The sequence below is a fragment of the Ambystoma mexicanum genome, chromosome 7q, assembly GCF_040938575.1.
Source record: "Ambystoma mexicanum isolate Mex_15411 chromosome 7q, UKY_AmexF1_1, whole genome shotgun sequence".
Lineage (NCBI taxonomy): Eukaryota > Metazoa > Chordata > Amphibia > Caudata > Ambystomatidae > Ambystoma > Ambystoma mexicanum.
The window spans coordinates 818,581,029-818,603,194 of NC_090941.1; positions in this window are offsets into that span (position 1 = coordinate 818,581,029).

Below are 22,166 nucleotides of genomic sequence, written 5' to 3' on the forward strand. Positions count from 1 at the left end.
TACAGTATTTAAAGACAGCCAAGGCCCAATCGTCACATCAACTCCGATGGGCATTGTTCTTTGCCGAGTTCAATTTCGTGATAACCTTTCGACCAGGTTGTAAGAATGGTAAAGCAGACACCTTACCCCGAATAGGGATGGGAGAGGCAGAAGTGAACCCTGAATCAGTACCTATAAAACCCGAACAAAGCTTTCTTGGCATGACTACTCTACAGACTCTAGAGGACATTCAGGTAAAGATCCAGCAACTCTTTGATCCTACAGCCTTGCAGGACTGGGTAAAGAAAGGCCCGGCCTACTCTGTCACCAATGGTCTGCCTTATTACCAAGAACGGCTATTTCTGCCACACAAGGAACTACAAGAGCTAGTCATTTCCCGTTATCATGATACCCTAATGGAGGGGCACCCAGGTATTGCAAAAACTGAAGCTAAAATTAAAAGACAATTCTGGTGGCCCACCTGGAGAAAGGATATTAAATCATTTGTGATGTCTTGTGGCATTTGCGCCCAAAACAAAGGTCAAAAGAAAAAAACAGCTGGACTCTGACAACCTTTAGACATTCCCCCTACACCATGGCACACCTTATTGTTAGGCTTTATTACTGATCTACCCCCATGCAATGGATTTAACACCATTCTAGTTATTGTGGATCTTTTTTCCAAGATGGCCCACTTTATTCCTTTAAAGGGATTACCTTCTGCTTTAATCCTGGCCAAGGAGTTCCTCGAAAACATTGTTCGCATACACGGATTTCCATCCGTATTGGTCTCTGACCGGGGCAGTCAATTCATTTCACATTTTTGGAAAAAATGCTGTCAATTGGCGCAAATCTATGTGAGGTTATTGACCAGTCACCACCCCCAGACCAATGGTCAAACGGATAGGACAAACCAGACTTTCGAACAATACCTGCGTTGTATGTTACATCAGACGGAGAGTAGTTGGAAAAACATTCTTTGGATCGCTGAATATGCATACAATAATTCAGTACACTCTGGAACTGGAAAAAGCCCCTTTTATACCTTATATGGGCACCATCCTCGAACCTCAGACCTTGACTCACCCCAACACTTAGAAATGCCCGGAGTGGACCATCTGCACGCTACGATTACACAAGCCTTTAAGGAAGCAACTACACATTTAAAACAGGCGAAAGAAAAATACAAGAAAGATGCTGATCGGCATAGAAGTGATTCTCCACAATACCAAATAGGGGACCAAGTATGGTTAGCCAAAAAACATATACCTCTAAAGGGAACACAGACCTTTAACCCCAGATATTTGGGACCTTACTCTATTAAGGCCATTATCAACCCGGTGGCTGTCAAGTTGGATTTACCTGCTAATATGCAAATTCATCCCGTCTTTCATGTGTCACTTTTGAAGCCAGTACAACCAGGGACAAGACTAACGAAGCCCCATCCATGTAGACGGAGAACCCGAATTTGAAGTTAAGAACATCCTGGACTCCAAGCTGATGAAGTCAAAACTTTTTTATTTAATCGACTGTAAAGGTTACGGACCACAGGAAAGGTCATGGGAACCTAGTGACCACGTTCATGCACCCCGATTGGTGAAAAAATTCTACCGAAATTTCCCAGACAAACCGAAACCACAGGGAAGAACGACTTTAGGAGGGGCCTTAGGGGGGAGTGCTGTCATGATGCCTACCTCCGGGTCCCAGACCAAGTCCAGCAACCCCGGAAGCAGGCATCAAGTTACCCCAAGCAAGCCCAACAACCCGTGCTAGGGGCTATTTGGGTGCAGTCCTGGCGCCTATGGCGCCAGGCTCATATGGAGGGTCAGTCCTGGCACCATAGGCGTCAAGCTCATAGATTAAAACTTACCTGATGCAGACCATGCTGCAAACTTACCTGATGCAGACCTTGCTGCAAGAGCTCCAAGCCAAAAGAGGCTTGGAAGGGACTATTTTACCTAGGGACTATTTTTTACTCGGGTGGGCCTGGGGAGGAATACTTACCTGGAACTACTTTGGAGGCTATTTAAACCACGATCGAAGAGCAGCACACGCTTTGCGTTATTCTGCATCCAGCAGTGTAACGCTCACCGTGCCTGCAAGTCTGCATCCAGTCTTCTGCGACGCCCGCCTCGAGTTTGGAGCTCCTAGAAAAAGGGAGAAAGAAGGAGAAAAGGTTAGAACAAGAGCAATACCTTTGATCCTTACCTGAATTCCCGATCCATCCTGCCTTCGAGCTAGAAGAAAGAAGTTATTTTATGAGCGTCGCCTCGCCTGCTGCAGCGCTGCACTGAACTCACCGGCCTTCGCAGCATCTTCACATTTCACTGCATCCTCCTGCATGTTCCCGCCGCACTCCGGCACCTAAGGAGAAGACAAGAACAGCAAGGTGAGCCAAGGGAATACACAGAGGAATACCCCCCCATAGACTTACCTGATTTTACCACCGGGGGTACTATTCCTCTTCACGGGTCGGCGCAGCTTCCATTGCATCCTAGCCGAAACCCGGCCCCTAAGGGGAAACAAAAGGACAGCAAGGTGAAACAAAGGGACTAACAAGGGGAACCCTCCTCACCACAAAAGACTTACCTGATTTTACCACTGGAGGCATTATTCCCTGAGACTTCATATTTTCTCTCAGTGCCTGAATAAGGGAGAAAGCAACAGGTTACATATGGACATTATTTTATCGAACTGTGTTGGATAATACAAATCCTTACCAGAATATTACCGGTTGCCACGAGGAACTCTTCAGTAGGGTCAAGCTGCAACCTGCAAGGAATTGGACAAGAGTGAAAGTCAGACATTTGAACTCTTACAAACTACATACTTATGGCGTCTTGCCGGGAATATCGGAGTCAATATTGTCTTGGAACTCACCAATTCCTTCGAGCCAGTGAAGCAACTGCTTATCTACGCGCCCCTTCGCTCAATGCAGGATGGAGAGCTCATCTTTTCAAATCATCAGGTGAGACTATGAGAGGGGACATCCAAGGTGATCAGTGGGGAGAACAACGGGGTGGGGGGATTTACGCTCAACTCCACAGGTGGTTAATTCCCTTTCTCCACTTGCAGAAGAATATTACTACGGGCCAAACAAACAAAGCTAGGTGGGCCAGTCCCATCCATCATCTCAGCCCTACGCGTCACATTGGTGGAGACCACAGCAGTCCAGTCCAGATCGATGCCTCTGTGGGAGCCAGGTGAGCGTAACAAAAGATGAAGTCTTCACTGCACGGGAGAATTAGAGTCCTGCTTCCAGGTAAGACATTTCTATATAAGATAAGTGAAGATAGACAGTATATTAGACCCATAGAAATGGGTCAGGAAAGAGCTGCCATTTCAGATGGCTCATCTGCAGGGCGATCAATGTATCTGAATTTCATTGAATGATTTGATGACTAACATCAAAGAGTTCTTACCTAACAATGCAGTATGCGAAGTACAAACAACAGTCCAGTAACGTGTTGTGTGTGCCCGACCTGACACACAGTAAGGATGAAATCTTAACTGCACAATAGAGTTGTGTCCTCCCCCTCTAGGTCCGTAGTCACTGTATTGGGTGAAAGCAGATAAATATAACCTTAAGTCCAAAAAATTAGATGGAGGCTGCCGTGTTGATGATCTCGGCAAGCCCAAATTCAATGAACCAATATTGAATTGGTCTATTCACTGACTAACATTGTGGCAATGCCGCCGTAGTGTATGTAAGCAATTTCTTACCTAGGACAATTTCCTCAATCTCGCACATGTAGCGTCCCAATATGTTGTTTCCAATGAAAAGTTTTGTTAGTAACCAGCGTCCGATACCAAGTAGCGGCGAAGAGTGAAGCCGAAAAAGTTCTGGCCACGTTACCAATTTCGATGAAGACACATGACCATTTACCTATACAGAGTGCCGTAATGACTTAAGTAACGCCATACGGACGCTACCAATGGCTATTATGATACTATGCCTTCTCACGAACTTGCTGATTTTTTACTCAATTGCGTCCTGTTGTCACAGGCAATTTAGTAATCTCCATGTAAATAATGTACTATAGGGTCAATTAGAGCAAACCCATAATCCGAGTGCACTGTGTTTAGACTATTTAAGTACTGTTCAAGGTGCTTGTAGTGACTCATATTTTCAGAGGAAAGAACTTTTAAGTTTAAATGACAAGCATCATATTGTCAACAGCGGCGTTAAGCTTGCCATGTATGCAATGCAAATAAGGAAATTAATCTTTCTACATGGTAAGTAAAGCCAACCAAACAAGATGCATGGACCATCTCCTGTGGGATGGCCATGGGTGCAGAGTTTGCCCCCAGCATGGCCATCATCTTTATGTCGGAATTTGAACTGTCACACGTCCTCAACATTGCCAATCCGTACCTTGACTCTGTGAATTTGTGGTTCCGGTACATCGACGATATTATCTTCCTCTGGAAAGGGGAAGACAACACCCTTATTCAATTCTTTCAATGGTTGAACCTACATAACACAGAGATTCAATTCACCATTAACAGAAGCAACCAGAAAATGGATTTCCTGGACCTCACCATAACTCCAAAGAATAATAAACTCAAATGTTCTATTTTCAAAAAAATCACAGACCTTAACACCGTTCTACACTACAGCAGCCACCACCCGAAGAGTCTACAAGACAACCTTCCATACGGACAGTATCTCAGGATTTGCCGCAACTGCACCCAAATGGAAGATTTCCAAAAACACTCCAATGACCTGCAGCAAAAATTGACTTCAAGAGGATACCCTAAAAAACTAATAAAAAACACCCAGAAAAGAGCAAGATTTACACCCAGAGAGGCCCTACTGACACCAAAAGCCCCAATGGCTACCTCCGAGAACATTATTACTTGTGTCACTACCTTCTGCCCAACCAACTCTAAACTCAAATCTCTCATCAACAAGTTTTGGCCTCTTGTTCAACTCAACCTCCCAGCTGAACCTATACCACGTATGGCACTCAGGAGGTCCAAGAACCTTAAAGAACTACTGACCGGTGCCAAAAATAAAAACATCACGGTTCGCTCCACGCTGTGGGATATGAGAGAGATCTATGGACATCACCCGTGTGGACAATGCACGGTGTGCAGACAAACTAAGAAACTAAATTCCTTCACTATTGAAGGAAAAGAGTGGAAAATCAGACACTTTCCAATTGTAAATCTACCAACGTTATCTATGTCATCCAATGCCCTTGTGGCCTACGATACGTAGGACAAACTTCAAGACCTGTTCACAAACGTATCAGCGAACACCGGTCCAGGATACGTTGCTAAACCCTTAATGCCCCTGGTAATCTTTCTATATGGTAAGTAAAGCCAGCCAAACAAGAGGCATGGACCATCTCCTCAAGGTGGCACACCTATCCCAAATAGGGAGGGATGTGGATGAAAGGGTGACACTAAATATGTACAAATAGTCTTGTGAATATTAAGATTATGGAAAAAAAGACTACAAACTCTAATGACCCATCCGAGATGTACTAGATGGGCGTAGTGAATATATGTGGAGAAAAAAGGTATCAAAACACAGTGGATACAGTTAAAACATTTTTATGCAAAATTAAAGAATCAAGAGTTGGCTAAATGTTTAAATAAAACAGTTCAATGAAAACTCTTCATTGAGACCTTTTGGATGGACTGTATTCAAAAGATTGATCCAAAACATCTCCCGTTGAGAGATTGGTCTATTGTAATCACCTCCTCGTGGTGGTTTCCTAGCTTCCTCTAAGATTTGAAAATTGAATTTGGGCTAAAGTATGGCTAAGTGCTACAAAATGTCTTGCCACAGGTGATTTTTTGTTTTAGCACAGTACAGCGAACCGGGATGTGTGGAAGCGTGGAGCGAATCGGGATGTTGTTATTTTTGTCACCGCTCAGTAGTTCTTTAAGGTTCTTGGACCAGGGGCGTTCCAGCAACGAATTGCGTATACAGTCACTTTGCGTGAACAAATCCATGAATACACAGAGCGTGCAGAAAAACATCTGTGTGCAGTCTCGAGCAGAGGTGTTCTCGCCGCACGGCCTTTGTGAGATTTCTGTGCACTTTTCCATGAATCGGGCCCTGGATGATCAGAATGCAGTCAATATCAGTTTTTATTGACTGCACTCTAAACATTCTGATTATCTGAAAGGAGATCAATAACGATCTCCATGTGTTAATAGAATTCAAATGCATTATCTTCATGAAAAATACACTGTGCTGATCGGTATACCCACACATGACACAAATGTCCTCAATGGGCTAACTTACCAACCAGTCAAAACCTCAACACATCAAAGAGAACTTTGATTTTCATTTTGCAAAGGTATGTTTCTTTTCAGTTATATTTGAAAAGAACCTTTCAGTAACATTGCAGCAGGTAAAAAACAAAACAAAATGTGAGGATCTAGTGGTACAAATAGACACTTGATTTAGTTGAACAAGCACCCCAAGATTGTAACCTAAGGAACAAAAATAGACATCGTTCAGTTTTGAAGAGAGCCCAGGAATATTTTCTATAATATCGAGAGTTGAGTGCCAGTGTGAGGAGTGTGGTTTTCTGAAACCACTGCACAGGATGATATTTCCCTGCCTCTCTCTTCCTGTGAGGATCAAGACCATGCCATAGGTCAGTAGTTCAGTAGCCTGTAGCACAGCAGAATATTGTCTGTCAATTCTCTATTACATTTGAAAATGTAAAGGACCCTTTCCAACTGTACATTTCTACAATACAATGAACGTATCTGCTGTGGGGGTGAGCAATAAACCGTGCATTATTCGCCCAGGATAAGCACGACCAAGATGAAGATGGTTACTGTCCCAATACTAAATCTGCAAACAAATGTTGCATTCTATATCACTATCCTGCACCATAGAGTAAGATGTAGTTCTTCAAGTGTCTAGAAAGGCACCTTATACGTTTTTTCAGAATGACACATTACAAAGTACTCTGGAACCTAAACATGCGTCGTAGCAGAACCTTGAATTGCAACTTCAAAGTCAATGCATGATGATTTAAGTTTATATATATATATATATATCTTAGTACAAAAAAGTATCCCATAAATGTCTCACAGTAAATATTCATACCTTGTCAGTTCCCAAGCAGACTGCGATAAAAATCACTACAGAGCACATTCTCCTTACAAAGAGCCTGTAAAACAGTGTGACATATGGTATGATTGATATATATATATATATATATATATATATATATATATATATATATATATATATATTCAGTGAGAAACGTTGTTAAAAGGGACGTTATGGTTAAGTTGCACTACTAAATAAAATGACATTTGTGATGTCATCTTTGATGTCCTGGGTGTTAGTGTTAGCAGTGCACGGTGGCGCGAGTTATAGTTGCTTATCTTACCATAACTGCCGAATTTCAGGGGTTTTTCGGTTTTACTTTGAACCATAACGTCCCTTTAACAAAGTTTTTTTACTGAATTTGATAGGTTTTTAGTAGCGCAATTTAACCATAACGTCCCTTTTAACAACGTTTTTTCACTGAATTTCATAGGTTTTTAGTAGCGCAACTTAACCATAACGTCCCTTTTAACAAAGTTTTTTCACTGAATTTCATATGTTTTAAGTAGCACAACTTAACCATAATATCCCTGACTTTATATACATGTAACATAGAATATACTGAACCCCCTGCTAGTGATTTTGATGTCCGTGGACTACCGCCATGTCCGCGGACATATGGAAAATCTGAGCGTGGGGAATGTAAATTTAAATAGTGTGCCCCAGTTCCCCTTTGAGGTTGGCTCAGAAAAGAGACGTTTTTTGGGGGGGTTTTGCAGATGCTTGACAGACACCTGTTATTTTGTATTTTTTTTTTCTTACTTTACTCCTAAAATCTTCACATAACCTCCAAAGCAACCCTTACATTCCAAAACAGAATGCCATTTCCCATAAAAGATAAGGAAATGCCATCTTCTTTAAAATAAACAGCATTACTGGAATCAATATTCTCATTATTACAGAAGAACATACCAGCTCTAAGCATGAAGGCACACATGCCTCGGTTGATTACACACCTAGCATTGTTTTGCTGAGGACAAAAAACTGAACTATTGTCCCATATTGCCCTAGGTACTAATCCAGAAAAAAATACTTTGGCATTTGGAAGGATGTTCATTACTGCTTCAACCAAGTGTTCCAAATCTGCCAACAAAGTAGGGGCACTGACATAGCCCAAATGGAAAGCACCATAGTGCAAAACTACCACATGGGGACTGTTTATCCTGCCCATACCTTCACAAACTTGTACAATTCCCTGTACATTGCAATCAGGCACAGTGCTCCACACCACCTCCACTCCTTTAACATCAAAATTCTTTGCAACATGCCTGCATTGAGCATACTGTTGTAAACCATGCACAAACATATCTCCGAGCACCAACACCCTGACTTTCTCCACTTCTGCCAGCTTCACTACACACAGTCTCTTTCAACACAAATCCACAACCTCAACATCTGATTAGCTGATCCCTACAGTCTTCTTTCCATGCTGGATTTGCTGGAAAACCTCGGATGTAGCACGCCCTGTCCGCAGACCGCATAACTCTTAGACAGCCCTTCTACCATTTCCACTTCATTCTCTGTGCCCTTCCCTCATTGGATACAGCTAGGCAGGCACACAATATGGAGAATGTCCTCAGAACATCCCCACTTTGTTTATTTTCGAACATTTCAGGACACCGCGAGTGTTCTTAGAACACATTCAACTTGCCAGCGAACAATACAGACAACGTCCTCAGAACACCCGCATTTTTTTTATGTACGAACATTTCAGGACACTGCGAGTGTTCTTAGAACACTTTCAGCTTGACAACGAACAATACAGACAACGTCTTCAGGACACCCCCTGCGAACATTCCAGGACCCCACGAGTCTTCTTAGAACACTTTCAACTTGACACCTAATCCATTCTGTTTATTTACGAACATTTCAGAACAGCCGTGTTGTCCGCAGAAAAATCGAACATAACAAAAGTGTCTAGCACATAAAAAAACAGAACATTGAACCTATCTCATACTCCCCCACCCTCCCCAAACACTCTTACACATCAACACACTCCACTAAATACAATTTTTAATCCAAGTTTCACCGCGCTGTACGCGGTCGTCCGCGAATGCAAGATGGCGGGCGCCACAGAAAATCTGATGCGCTTCACGCACCACGCCGTCCAATCAGCGAACACGTCGCATGTCCGTGGACATCACGCAAGCCGCTCGGCCAATCAGGGCACTGTCAGCGGAGCGAACCGGGAAGTCCGTCCACGGAGCGAACGGAGCTATCACTAATTTTTTTGCCTTACATTTTGGTCATTTTTTTAAAAAACTACTGGACGGATTTACACCAAATTTGCAAAAGCATTCTTTCGGGACCAAGCCCCCGTTCCTGCTGCAAATTTGGTGTAAATCCGTCCAGCGGTTTGGGCTGTAGGCGTGCGCAAAGTTTTTTCCCATTATGTCTATGGGAAAAAACAAAAGTTTTGGGACCCCCCCTATAACTTTGCCCCCCCTGGACCAAACCTCTCCAAACTTTGCAAAAAAATTCAGAGTGGGCAATATACTTTTTTTTGCAAAGTTTGGTGAGGATTCGTCCAGAGGGAGCGAAGTTATAAGCCACCCAAAAAATGCTCTTCCTATGGAAACACCAACTTAACCATAACTACATGGACGCTACCGCGTCCATGTAATATATATATATATAGCATCAAAATAGCCTGGTCTCCTAGACACGTCAGTCAGTAAATTGTCAATACCAGTTTCTTCCGAGATCAATGCAGCCACGTTGTCTACAAAGCTCTGGATCACCTAGACTCATACACAAAGTTTGTCAAGTTCAAAGCTTTGTGGATGCTCGTTTCCAATCAGAGAAGCCTGAATAAGAATTTTGCTCTGAGCTGATTCATCCCTATTTAGGTTTTGGCTCAAAGGTGCCATCAAAAGATGCAAAATTGATTGACATGAATAGTGGTACATAACAACCATGTACGAAAGCACATCTTCATTGGGTATAGGTCATCAGCACCTCCAATTTGATTTTTCCAGCACTGAGATTGGCTAAAAGGTGAATTGTGCGTGTGAGCCTTAGTTGTAATTGGTTGTCTCTTCTGACAATTTGATGGAAAGAGACCCATATTGCTGAGGTTTAGCAGAACCGTGTTTGATTTCCTTTGCTTGTTTTATGTGGTGTTAAGCCCCCGTTCCAAGGGTGGGAACGAGGTGTAACGGCCCAGCAGCCCAAGTTAAAGGCCCAAGCAAAGCGAGGGCCATTAATGAGGGCTCTGGGCCATTACCCTCGTTCCGGCACTTGGAACAGGGGCTTAAGGCCCTTAGCACCCCGGGCTACCAAAGCAATAACACAGGGTGCTAAATAAATAGTATTTTCTTAAGATCAACGGGACGCGCCCGGCATCCCATTGAACGAAGGAGAATACTTTTCCAAGATGTCCACCATAGAAAGGGAAGTGGGTGTCCATATGGAGACCCTCTTCCCTTTCCCTGGTGGCCTGCAGGAGCAGAGAGGAAGGAGCAGCAGCGGCGGGGAGTGCCACCGCCGCAGAAATAAGGTAAGTGGGGGTGGGAAGGGACAACATTTATTTTTTAAATAGCTTGACGAAGGGTGGGGGAAGATGGAGCCGGGGGGAGCCGGCCATCAGGTGGGATGCAAGGTCGGCTTTCACCGGCGGTTCAAGCCTTTGTTCCTAGCCACCTGATTGGCTGGCTCCCTTCACCAGGGTGCTAATCTGTGTTTCAGACTTGTACTTGATTATTATCACTTGAAAAGTTGAAACCATCGTTCTTGTCTATGGCATGGTTTTATTGGGGCATTTGCTTTGTTAGATTACTTTTCTTATTGTAACTGCTATATCATCACTCTTAAGGAAAACACTTCACACTCATATTTGTTTAGCCTTACAAACCTATGTCTACCCAACCGTTTTATATATTGGAATATCTTGACAATTCATGTTGTATAACTTGAATTCTATGTTGGCAATGGGCAAATGACAATGGAAGTTATTTAAGTTAATATATGTTGAGAGGCAAGGATGTTCAATATCTATGCATCACTTTTTCCATTGCAGCTATGTTTCCTCACCTCATTAACATATTTTGGAATAGATCATATTGCATGGCTCGCATAGGCTTTTGATTGATCAATTGATTCATATCTCCATTCAGTAGTAAAGATCCACACAGATAATTGGACAGATACATATAGCTACTCATTCATGGACTACAACACACATGTAATGAACAATTGTAGTTGGTAAAGTTAGGCAGGTGTACTTTCCTCCTGGACTCAGAAGTCAGAGCAACAATCATATATTGTGTGGTAGCACTTAAGCATTCCATGGGGCATCAAATACAGTGAACACTGGAAGGTTGGGATCTTAATGCCACTTGGTATGGCTACACCCACTCGCCATGACATGGCACAGAGAACACTAGACATTAAAGAAGCAGATTTGATTCTAGCTTTTCAATATATCACTTAGTTTTTGCAAAAGTATACTTATTTGAACATACAGATCCTCATTTGTTTACCTACAACATGCTTGATTGAATAATATATCTCATTAATTCTACATCATATCTACATTAGTATGTGATTTTGCATTTCAAACTCTTACCCTCTGACAGTTGGCATGTTTCACATCTATTTCTGGCGATGATAATTATCTTTTTTGCGGTTGCCAGGTGATAATGTGGACATCTCCTTTTGCAGCACGTTATTGCCTATCTTTTCTGGTCCTCATAAAGTGTGCCTTTTCTTCTGCGGACTGCATTAATCCAGACTACTGCAGATGTTTGCATCCATCACACACTCGCCCCCACCCCTCGCCCCCCTATACCCTCAGCTTAACAAGAGCTTTCAATACTCATGGCAGTTTTCAAGAAAATGTTCGTTATTGACATCTTGCAAATTAACAATACATTGATAAATAAATGCGACGTGCAATGAGGTGATGATAACGCATAATTTGAAAAAATAATTATGAGTAATCTCACGCATATTAAAGTCACACACTTTGACTGCTTAGAAAGAGTAAAGTTCTCATTTTAAAGTAGTGCCCCACAAAAGAACATGACTACCACTCTCTTCATATGACGCAAATAAACACATCAAAGTCGGTAAATGGATTAATAAGTAATAAATCGTCTGGGATCAGATTATGTGGGATCCGGCCAAAGTCAGAATGAAGTGTTTACAAGGTTCAATGTGCCTAATTCATGAAACGTTCAGTGCGGTGAATGGTGACTTGGCACTGAAAAAATACACTTTCCGCCGCTCTTTGAATCCGGGTGTTTGTTGGCAGTGCAAAGTCACTTTACACTGCGCTGAAATGTTCATAAATTAGTCCCAATATATGTTACAGATTATGCCACAGCGCCCACTTAGTCACAAAATAGTCATGGGAGCAGATGTGATTTATTTCGATTGGATTTTTCTTTTTGTTGTATAGTACTTGTCTGTGAATGCATGAGCTGAGAGGATGTTGAAGTGCTGATGTAGAATGTTGTCCTGTGAGTGTGTGTGAAGGTTTTGCATAATGGCAGTTGAAGCTGAGCTAGCCTGGGTGATGGGACCCAGTAGTATTCCTAAGTGTCCTTTATTGTAATAGCATCTGTGTAAGTAAGAATAAAGCCTAAGTACAAAACCTACTAACAGAGCTACCTTACTTCAGTTTTCATGTATTTAAAACATCACACACATGGACACACGCACACACTTGCACACACAGCATGGAGCAGCAGAGAATGTCACATGAAACATGTATTGCACAGATGCAACTCAAACACGAGGGTCAGCAGTAAGGTGCACTGGCACAACTGCACGTGCAATCACATTAGCAGCAATGCACATACACTTATACTGTGCTTGTAATGTGATTTGTGAATTCAAAAATATGCCATAATTCCAATTCAGATGTTATATATGGGGAAGTAACATAAAGAGTAAAGTCGGTGTGGTTCAATTGAGAACAGATTACAGAAATGGTGGCATGGTGGTGATTTGGTGGAAACATGGAATTGTACTGGACATCACACCATGGGGCCAATTCATGGTATTACGTGCAGACATCGCTCAAGGGCCACGTTCCGAAAAGGCCACTGTGCGAGCCTGCGCTGTTAAGAAAATCTTCACGCAATGCGTATTCATGGTATTGTTTGCGCAAAGTGAACGTATTCACAAGTCAAAGATGGAACGCCCCTGACACGCCCACACGCAAAGCAGGAAACTGGCAGATCAGCTATCTTTGCACGCTCACCCGGGTGCGAATACATGCACCCTTCAATAAGTGTGTGGGCTCCCCCGTAAGCAGGCCTGTGACTCGGGGAGCCTGCGCGGGCCCCCCATAGCTGTATCTGGCACTCTGACAACAGTCGTTTTAAAAATGTAAGCTCGCAGTAACTCGGGAAATGTGCATGTGGATCCACATAAAATGTTCCTGCACACAGCTTACACGTACCTCTACGTTACATCGGAACTCCGATTGAGTACACGCACCCCGAAATCTGACATGCAATCCACCTGCATGCTGGAAATCCTATGCACAAGTGTACTTACGTCAGCTTCGGGTGGCAGATCCTATGAAGGACTTGCGTGGACATTTCCCAGCCAAGACCTTGCCCGATTGATTCCAGGAATACGTCATTTGCTGCGCAATAGTGGGTGCGCAAAGGTCTGCCTGCAGGCCGTCCCTGGGAATGCCCACTTCTTTGCAAGTTACTCCCCATTTCAGGTGTTCTGCCCACCCTTTCCCAGCTCTCTGCACAGGCCACGCCCACCCTCTGCTCAGAGTCTCACACAAGGTCCTCCTCGGCTCGCACAGGTGTGCCCAGCACAAAATCCATGCAAGTCCAGGAAAAGTGCTGCGCATTTGATTCCATGAATCGACAAACAGAGTTGTGTGCGCCGATTGGGCACAAGTAGCCTATTTTATGCTCAACAAATTCCATGAATCTGCCCTGTGCATATATTGTTTGCACATGTTTGCGTTAACCGTGTTTAATAAATGTGAAAAGACGACCCCCAGTGAAACAGGCACTTGCAGTACAAAGCGCGCAAATACATGGTGCGCATGCCACAAAAATGCCATGTATTCAGTGATTGTTCCTTGTTTTTCGCCACACGGAATCCAACATCAATAATAACCTTCAGAAATAGTGTTTAGCTGACACGTGTTTCTTATTATAGCTTTATAAAGGCACATGGAGTGAAAAGCAGATCGGGGGCGGAAAGAATAGACGCCAACATATGAAGAGTGGTGATGTCCGCAGAACACCAGTATGCAGTAAAGTTATGTTTAACGCTCTTACTTTGAAGATGCTAAATGTTGTGTTTGTAAATCAGGCCCATTGTATTTTGAAGATGCAGAAGCACACCGGAGTTGGGTTCAGTGTGTTTTTGTGATAATCAATTGCCTTTCTGTTTTTGACTGTTGCTAATATCCTCATGCTCGAGTTTGTGAAAGTAGTGATTTGTGTGTAAAAACCTTCCCTTTTCCCAAATTGACTCAAGCCAGGCACGACACCTTTAGTCTGCCTTGGCATTTCTATATGTTTGTTTGGGACATATCAGCCTTTCATTACAATGTGAGAAAGGAAACCAGAGCCCAAATAAACGTTGGCAGCCATTATACTGCACAAAGTAAGAGAAGCCGATCACAAGTAGTTACATTGTCAGCCAATGTTATTCAATGGCAAACTAATACTTTGCACAATTCCAAAAATACAAATGGATCCCAGCACCTCTGCTCCTACTTCACAACTTGACCATGGTGTGTGGTACAGGGCAGATGACCTCATTGAAATGATAATTTGCAGTCCCATTGGCCAATCTTGAGGGCACTTGGGCTAAATGCCTATATATCGGACACAATTGAGGAGCACGGCGGCATTTAATAGATAAGTGGTATTGCACGTTAATGTACATATTTAAATTATAATGCACTATTGTGTATGGTACCCAGAGGACCCTGTTATATGAAGAGCACTGGTACGTTCACATGTTTGACTGATTTTTCATCAGTTCGTCAGTTCAAATAACTTGGCCAAACTGGCCGGCATTGGTACATAAAAGAATCCGCCAGAGTTTTCAATTGTAATCTGTCTACTACTCCTCGTATAATCACTCACTATTTTATTTATTACAAGGACACATTGATTTAAAATGATTTCCATCCGGCTAATATAGTGCAGGTTCTGCCTATATGGAAGACATCATTGTGACTGTTTTGCCCTCCAAAAATGAGTGTATTAGGAGCTCACCCCATTGGCTGATAATAATTGGATTTATTATGAAACAAAGTCAATGGGCCTCATTACGAGTATGGAGGTAGCCAGGCCATTCTTACCGGCATGGCTACCTCCATACCGGGTACCGGGTCCGGGTTCCAGGAATGAGGAATTACCGGGCCATTCCGACCTTGGAGGGCCCGGTAATTCCCTTTCCCGGGACCCGGACCCGGTACATCCCCATTCCCATTTGAGCCCACATAGGACTTAATGGGAATGGGAAACATGCTAACAACGGGCGCATTAATGACGGGCCCTTTGTTAGCATCGTGGTCTGCTAGCGGATCCCGCTAAGGACACCTGGTCTGACCAGACATCCTTAGCGGGACCCACTGCAGACCTCGTAATGAGGCGACCCGGAATGAACGGTGCCGGTCCCTTACCTGCACCGTTCATTCCGTGGCCGCCTACGTTGTAATGAGGCCCAATGACCTTTTAGGAATTTTGACTTCATGCTGAGCTGCCAAACTCCAGTAACTGGACTTGGAAAACTCCCTTGTAGTTCCCGTGGAGTAAGGCAGAATTGTCTCCCGTTGGGCTATGTACTGCATCACTGTAGGGAAAACGTTTTCTGTAGGCCCAGTCATTGGGTGTTGGGAAGTCTTGTTTCACTGGGGTCTAAACAACAAACATCTCTTGTCCTACTGCAATGTCAATGCTTTCCTGTTTAAATGGGGCTCTATGCACGCCCTTGGGCAGGGCAGTGAAATGGTTAATCAGCAACATGCAGTAGAAGAAAAGGTCGAACTCCAAAAGACCTCAATGTTCTCCAATAAGGAAACGATCGCACATGCACTGGACCCCTGGCTATCCAGTGTCCCACACTGGGCAGCTTCCAGCCCATGCAGGTATGTTTAATGCCAGTGGACCACCGACCTACCCCAGTACTCCCCGCCTCCCTTTCACTCTTGGGATCGCAGATTGCCATATCCCGCTGCTTCCTTTGAAGAACTGTGCAGGACACCTTAAACAGGAGGCTAATGGTAAGGCGTGTTACCCACTAGCGCATGGGCAACGCATCAATGCCCACGATCTGACCCTGAACTACCATGGGCCAGGAAGGATCAGATGCCCCCCGCAAATAAGCACATACTATGAAACAGTACAAGCGGGAACTTTCCATTGCCAGGAACACAAAACACATACAGTAAGAGTTACAACAGCTGCAATGACACGCCCATGCATGAACCTACAAGGATATTGGCACACGTGCGCACACACGTCAACCCTGCACCCGGAGAAGCATTAAGCTGGCGCTGCTTACAGCGTGGCACAGTGATTGCTGTTCATGATGGGCACAGGGCTGCGTGCATCATTGCAGAGACACGGCACAGGTTACCCAGGGACAGCACATGCTGGCACAGATTCCAGCAGCGTTTTCCCTGCATTTCACACCCCCATAACTCAAGGGCACTGCCACAACTTCCCGCATTCCCCACCGGAAGACATGCAACGCCTGGCTGGCACCAGCCACGTCCCCACCCTTGTTCATTCGATTCACATTTCCTTATGATACGTTCTCTGCAGTGATGCTCTTCTCAGACCTTTCTCTTGACACATCTTTGCAGAAGGGGTTTGGGGGATACATGACTTCTTTTTCGCAGTGGCGTGCCCCTACTGCCCCCAGCTGTGTAGTGAATGCCCTCCCTGCGTGTAACCGACAACTACTTTCCACAATAACTTTCTTCAGTAAAGGATTAATACGGTTTGAAGCCCTAAAACCAGCAAGTTGCCAGAGCTCTATAATATCCCGACGCTGCACACCAGAGAACACGGGGTGCTTCCTGGGGGATGAGAGTGGACCAACCACGGCCCGTGTTTACATGTTAGAATGCACTCAGCACATGGGCGAATTCACTGATGCCGGCTCATGCGAGAGGGAGGCAGTGGCAGCCGTCTTACCTTGCCGGAAGCTTGCTGCTTCCTCCCTGGGACGACTATCGGTATCTGCCTCCCAGACTCCTTGTAGCCTTAGCTGATCCCCGAACAGCGGTTCCGGCCGGAGGATGGAACACAGGTACCCAGGCAGCCGGGCACCCGGCGGCTCCCAGTGTGTCTAATTGCAGGAAGGACACGGGCAGAGCATCAGTGCAGCCCAGATGCTCCCCGTTACATACAGCTACTGCTCCCCCGCTCAGGAGATGGTTGCTGGGGTTAGCGATTAGCCGAATCCCCACTTGGGTCGGTGGTGTCTGTAAAACAACCCCTCAGCCAATGCCTCCTCAATCTCCCCTGGCTCTGAACGTGGAGCCGGCCGGCTGTTTCCTCGCAGTCTCTGTGTGTAGGAACGGCAGCGTGTGTAGTGTAAGACGGTCTCTCCTCCTGCACTCCCCGTCTGTGCGCCTCCACCCCCACACCTCTCTTGTCCAGTCTTGCACGTTCTTCCTTCACCTTGCATGACCTCGCAATTGGCATTTCAGCCACGCAAGTTCGCCCTCCCCATTTATATTTGCCACTTAGATGATTAGACGCGATTACCTGTGTCCACTGCTTGCATTTCTTTTGACGTTTAACTCAGAGCACTTTCTCTTGCTGAAGCCTCGATTTCCACCCAATTTACTCTCTGGCAGTGTGCACACTGCACTCCATATCTCACTTTCAGACATCTCTATCCCTGCATCACCCCTCCGAACCTTCTCGCTACTCCTCTCATTACATCTGTCTATTTAACTGTCTCTCCATCCATCCATCCATCCATCCATCCATCCATCCATCCATCCATCCATCCATCCATCCATCCATCCATCCATCCATCCATCCATCCATCCATCCATCCATCCATCCATCCATCCATCCATCCATCCATCCATCCATCCATCCTTCCATCCATCCCTCCCCCAGTCTATCTATCTATCTATCTATCTATCTATCTATCTATCTATCTATCTATCTATCTATCTATCTATCTATCTATCTATCTATCTATCTATTGTGGGATGTTTTTACCCATGCATCAGAGCCCTACCACAAAAACTGTGCCTTACTGGCATTGAAAACATCATGATGGCCAGAACATCCCAGAAAATGCACAGGGAAAACATGAAGAATAGGCTGCCACCCATTTTTGCCCATGTTGTGAGCACAGGAGGGCACTGCCTAAAACCACCAGTGGGCTACACACACAGTAGCCTGAAACCATTGGGAATGGCAATGCTGATTGCCAAAAAAGCAACTCAGAACTGTGGGGAATTCATTTTCTTAATCCCAAAAATGGTTGCATTGCCAGTACCCACCACTATCAGAAAGCCGGCGTTTTAAAACCACCAGACTTTTGTGTAAAACTGAACAAATGAAACAAAACCAGACCAAGGAAAGACTTGCTAAGAGGTGGATACAATGTAAAACTATATTCTGAAATGACTTGAAGGAAGTAATTATTTAATGTATATGTAAAAATTGTCAGTTTGATTTGAATGTAGAAAACTGGGAACAAAAAGTGACATTTAGCTGAAACCTGGCTTAGTGAAACTGGATTCTGCCTGACAACTACCCCCGACAGGAGTTGAAACTGGATCAACAGCTGTGTTCCCTGCCAGACCTGGCTGCATCCTGAGGTCACATGGCCCTGTTGATTGAAAGGGGAGTGGCAGCTGGGGACTACAGGGAGTTGAACAAAGGCCTGTCCTGGACTCAGGCAAATGTTATATTGGGGGCATCGTAAAAAAAGTGGCTTCCTCTTAGGAGAAACTGGGAGGGGCAGTGCCTCTGCTAGCAGCTGAGCTTGGGGGAAGTGGATAAACCAGTTATTTCACCCTGTGATGTGGGAAGCCACACCCCTTTTTGACCAGGGCATAATTTTAAAAAGATAGATAACTCATAGTGCGGACTTGTCAGAATTATATAAGTAATATCATTATTTTTGTGATTTTTCTGTGAACATTTTGAGAGGTGTTAGGACCCTGTGGTGTATTCTGGGGGGTTGCTAGCGGAAAATAGGGTCTCACTCCAAATGTCTGCATGTTAAAAATCTGACACTTCATCAATTAATGTCCAAACTCCTTGCACACATGTGTGTAATTTTGGGTAAATGTCCAATATTGCAAAACCGGTTAAAAAGCGCAAAATGTTGTCATTTTTGAATGTAAGCCCCCAGGAAGATCAGAGGCGGACAAGCATGGACCATAAGGAATATATAATGTGCACATGTAATTTCAACAAATTGTATATCTGGGAAGGATGTATTTGAATCAAATGTAGATTTGTGGGCAAACTGACCAGGGGAGGATCCTCTGACCCATAAACAGACTTCATCATGCTGGCAATCCATTTCCTTCCCCCAATCATGGGAGAGGGGAGAATTGGGCCAATGACAAGTAGAGAGGGGCAGGCTTAGCTAGGCGCAGGCACACACCCATTTTCAAAACACATAAAAAGAGACTGCTGGGACAGGTAGAGACATTCAATTTCATTTGCTGCGGAGCATGCTGACCGACGACTTCACATCCAGAGATCCAACACTTAGACTTCCAAGCTAAACAGAGACTACAGAACTTTGAACCAAGAAGGCCCAAGAAGGCCCACTGCAAGCAAAAGTATTTGTCAGCAGGCCTCAAAATCATTTGCAGACTATTCACAGCCGGGCTGAGCTGTTGATTCTGGCCTGAAACCCTGCGCCAGAAAGATCCAGAAGCAGTGCTGTACCCAGAGAAAGCAGAGAGACCCAGAAACCAGACCAGAGATCCAGAGTGATCCAGACCGCTGTGAGCAGAACCTGTAACGCTCACCTGATTCCCGCAGAGGCGCCGGTCTTGACTGGGTGAATGCCGTATCTTCAAAGGTGATGTGTAACACACGGTTGGCTCTTTGGGCTGGACCTCTGTGCACTGTATGTCTGACTCGAAGAGTAAGATGTCTGCAGACAGAAAATATGGGATTAATGAACTGGGGTTATTGGGTGCCTCTCTCCTCTTCCCTTTCTCTTCTCCTGTAGAACCCCAAAGGTTAACACCCTCACCTTAGGTAAGTGAACACCGAGCTCTCCATCTGCCTCGGGGCAGGGTGCCGTAACCAGTTTCTTCACTGGATAAGGGTGCAGGCCTCTTGACCTCAGAGGACTGCTGTCCGTCGTTAACTGCACGAACGGTAAGTTCTGGGCACTTCAAATGTCTTAAAAGTCTTTTGTAATGATATCTCTTGTTTTGCAGGGTTCCGGCGATGGCGGATGGCGGGCTGATGAGAGTTGAGGATCGAACCCGCGTGAGGAATAAAAGCGCCTGGAAGCACGTAAGTAAGCGCTTGTAGCCTGCTTCACGATGCGCACTAACTGTCCCTTTTATCTTGCAGGTACAAGTTCGGAGCTTTAGAGAAGCTGAAGGGTGCTGGAATACCCACTGGACTCGGCGTGGGAAGGAGTAATGGCACGTGAGTAATAAAGTTGCCCAATGTCTTTAAACGCACCTTCTTTTGTCTTTCAGATGCGGGATGCAGCGCCGAAGGCCTCCAGTGTCATGATCTCTGCTTCCAAAAGATCAGGACTTGCCCGACTCCCTTGGAAGCAGACCCATAACCCCGGTTCCGAGTGCCAGCCAGTCCCAATTGGGACCTTTTGGACCCTGTCCTGGCGCCAGTGGCACCAGGCTCATAAAGATGCCCAGTCCCAGCGCTTGAAGCGCCGGGCTCATAATGCTTGGGTGGACTTACCTGCAGCAGACCATGCTGCTTACTTACCTGCCAGTTGAACCCCTGATCCTCTGCTGTTTGGGACTACTTTTCCTGTTGGGTGGGGGGGGGAGCCACTCCCTAGGTTCAGAACACTGGAACTCTTCTGGAAAGCAGGAACTCTTTTCTTACCTAGGCGTAGCTGTGGAAGGAGACACCTAAGCACTACAGGAGGCTATTTAAACCACACCCGATGGATGAATCTTGCTTTGCGTTATTCTGCATTCTCTGCAGCAGAACGCTCATTGTGTCTTCTGCTTCTGATCCTGGGCCTAAGGCAACAAAGGCTTACCATCCTGGAATCCAGTCTTCAGCAGCACCTGTAAAGACAAAGAAAGAACAGGTTAGCACTACGGTCTTCAGTGGCAGCGCATCTCTTACCTGGTCCATCGGCTGTCACCAACGCCTCGCGCTGCATTCCAGCATCTGAAAGACAAAGGCTTACCTACTCTTCACATGCTCCGGAGGTATTCGCACTGCATTCCGGCATCTGAAAGACAAAAGCTTACCAGCTCTTTGCACGCTCCGGAGGCTTCGGTGCTGCATCCCGCATCTGAAAGACAAAAGAAGGTGCGTTTAAAGACATTGGGCAACTTTATTACTCACGTGCCATTACTCCTTCCCACGCCGAATCCAGTGGGTATTCCAGCACCCTTCAGCTTCTCTAAAGCTCCGAACTTGTACCTGCAAGATAGAAGGGACAGTTAGTGCTCATTGTGAAGCAGGCTACAAGCGCTTACTTACGTGCTTCCAGGCGCTTCTATTCCTCATGCGGGTTCGATCCTCAACTCTCATCAGCCCGCCATCCGCCATCGCCGGAACCCTGCAAAACAAGAGATATCATTACAAAAGACTTTTAAGACATTTGAAGTGCCCAGAATTTACCGTTCGTGCAGTTAACGACAGACAGCAGTCCTCTGAGGTCAAGAGGCCTGCACCCTTATCCAGTGAAGAAACTGGTTACGGCACCCTGCCCCGAGGCAGATGGAGAGCTCGGCGTTCACTTACCTAAGGTGAGGGCGTTAACCTTTGGGGTTCTACAGGAGAAGAGAAAGGGAAGAGGAGAGAGGTACCCAATAACCCCAGTTCATTAATCCCATATTTTCTATCTGCAGACATCTTACTCTTCGAGTCAGACATACAGTTCACAGAGGTCCAGCCCAAAGAGCCAACCGTGTGTTACACATCACCTTTGAAGATACGGC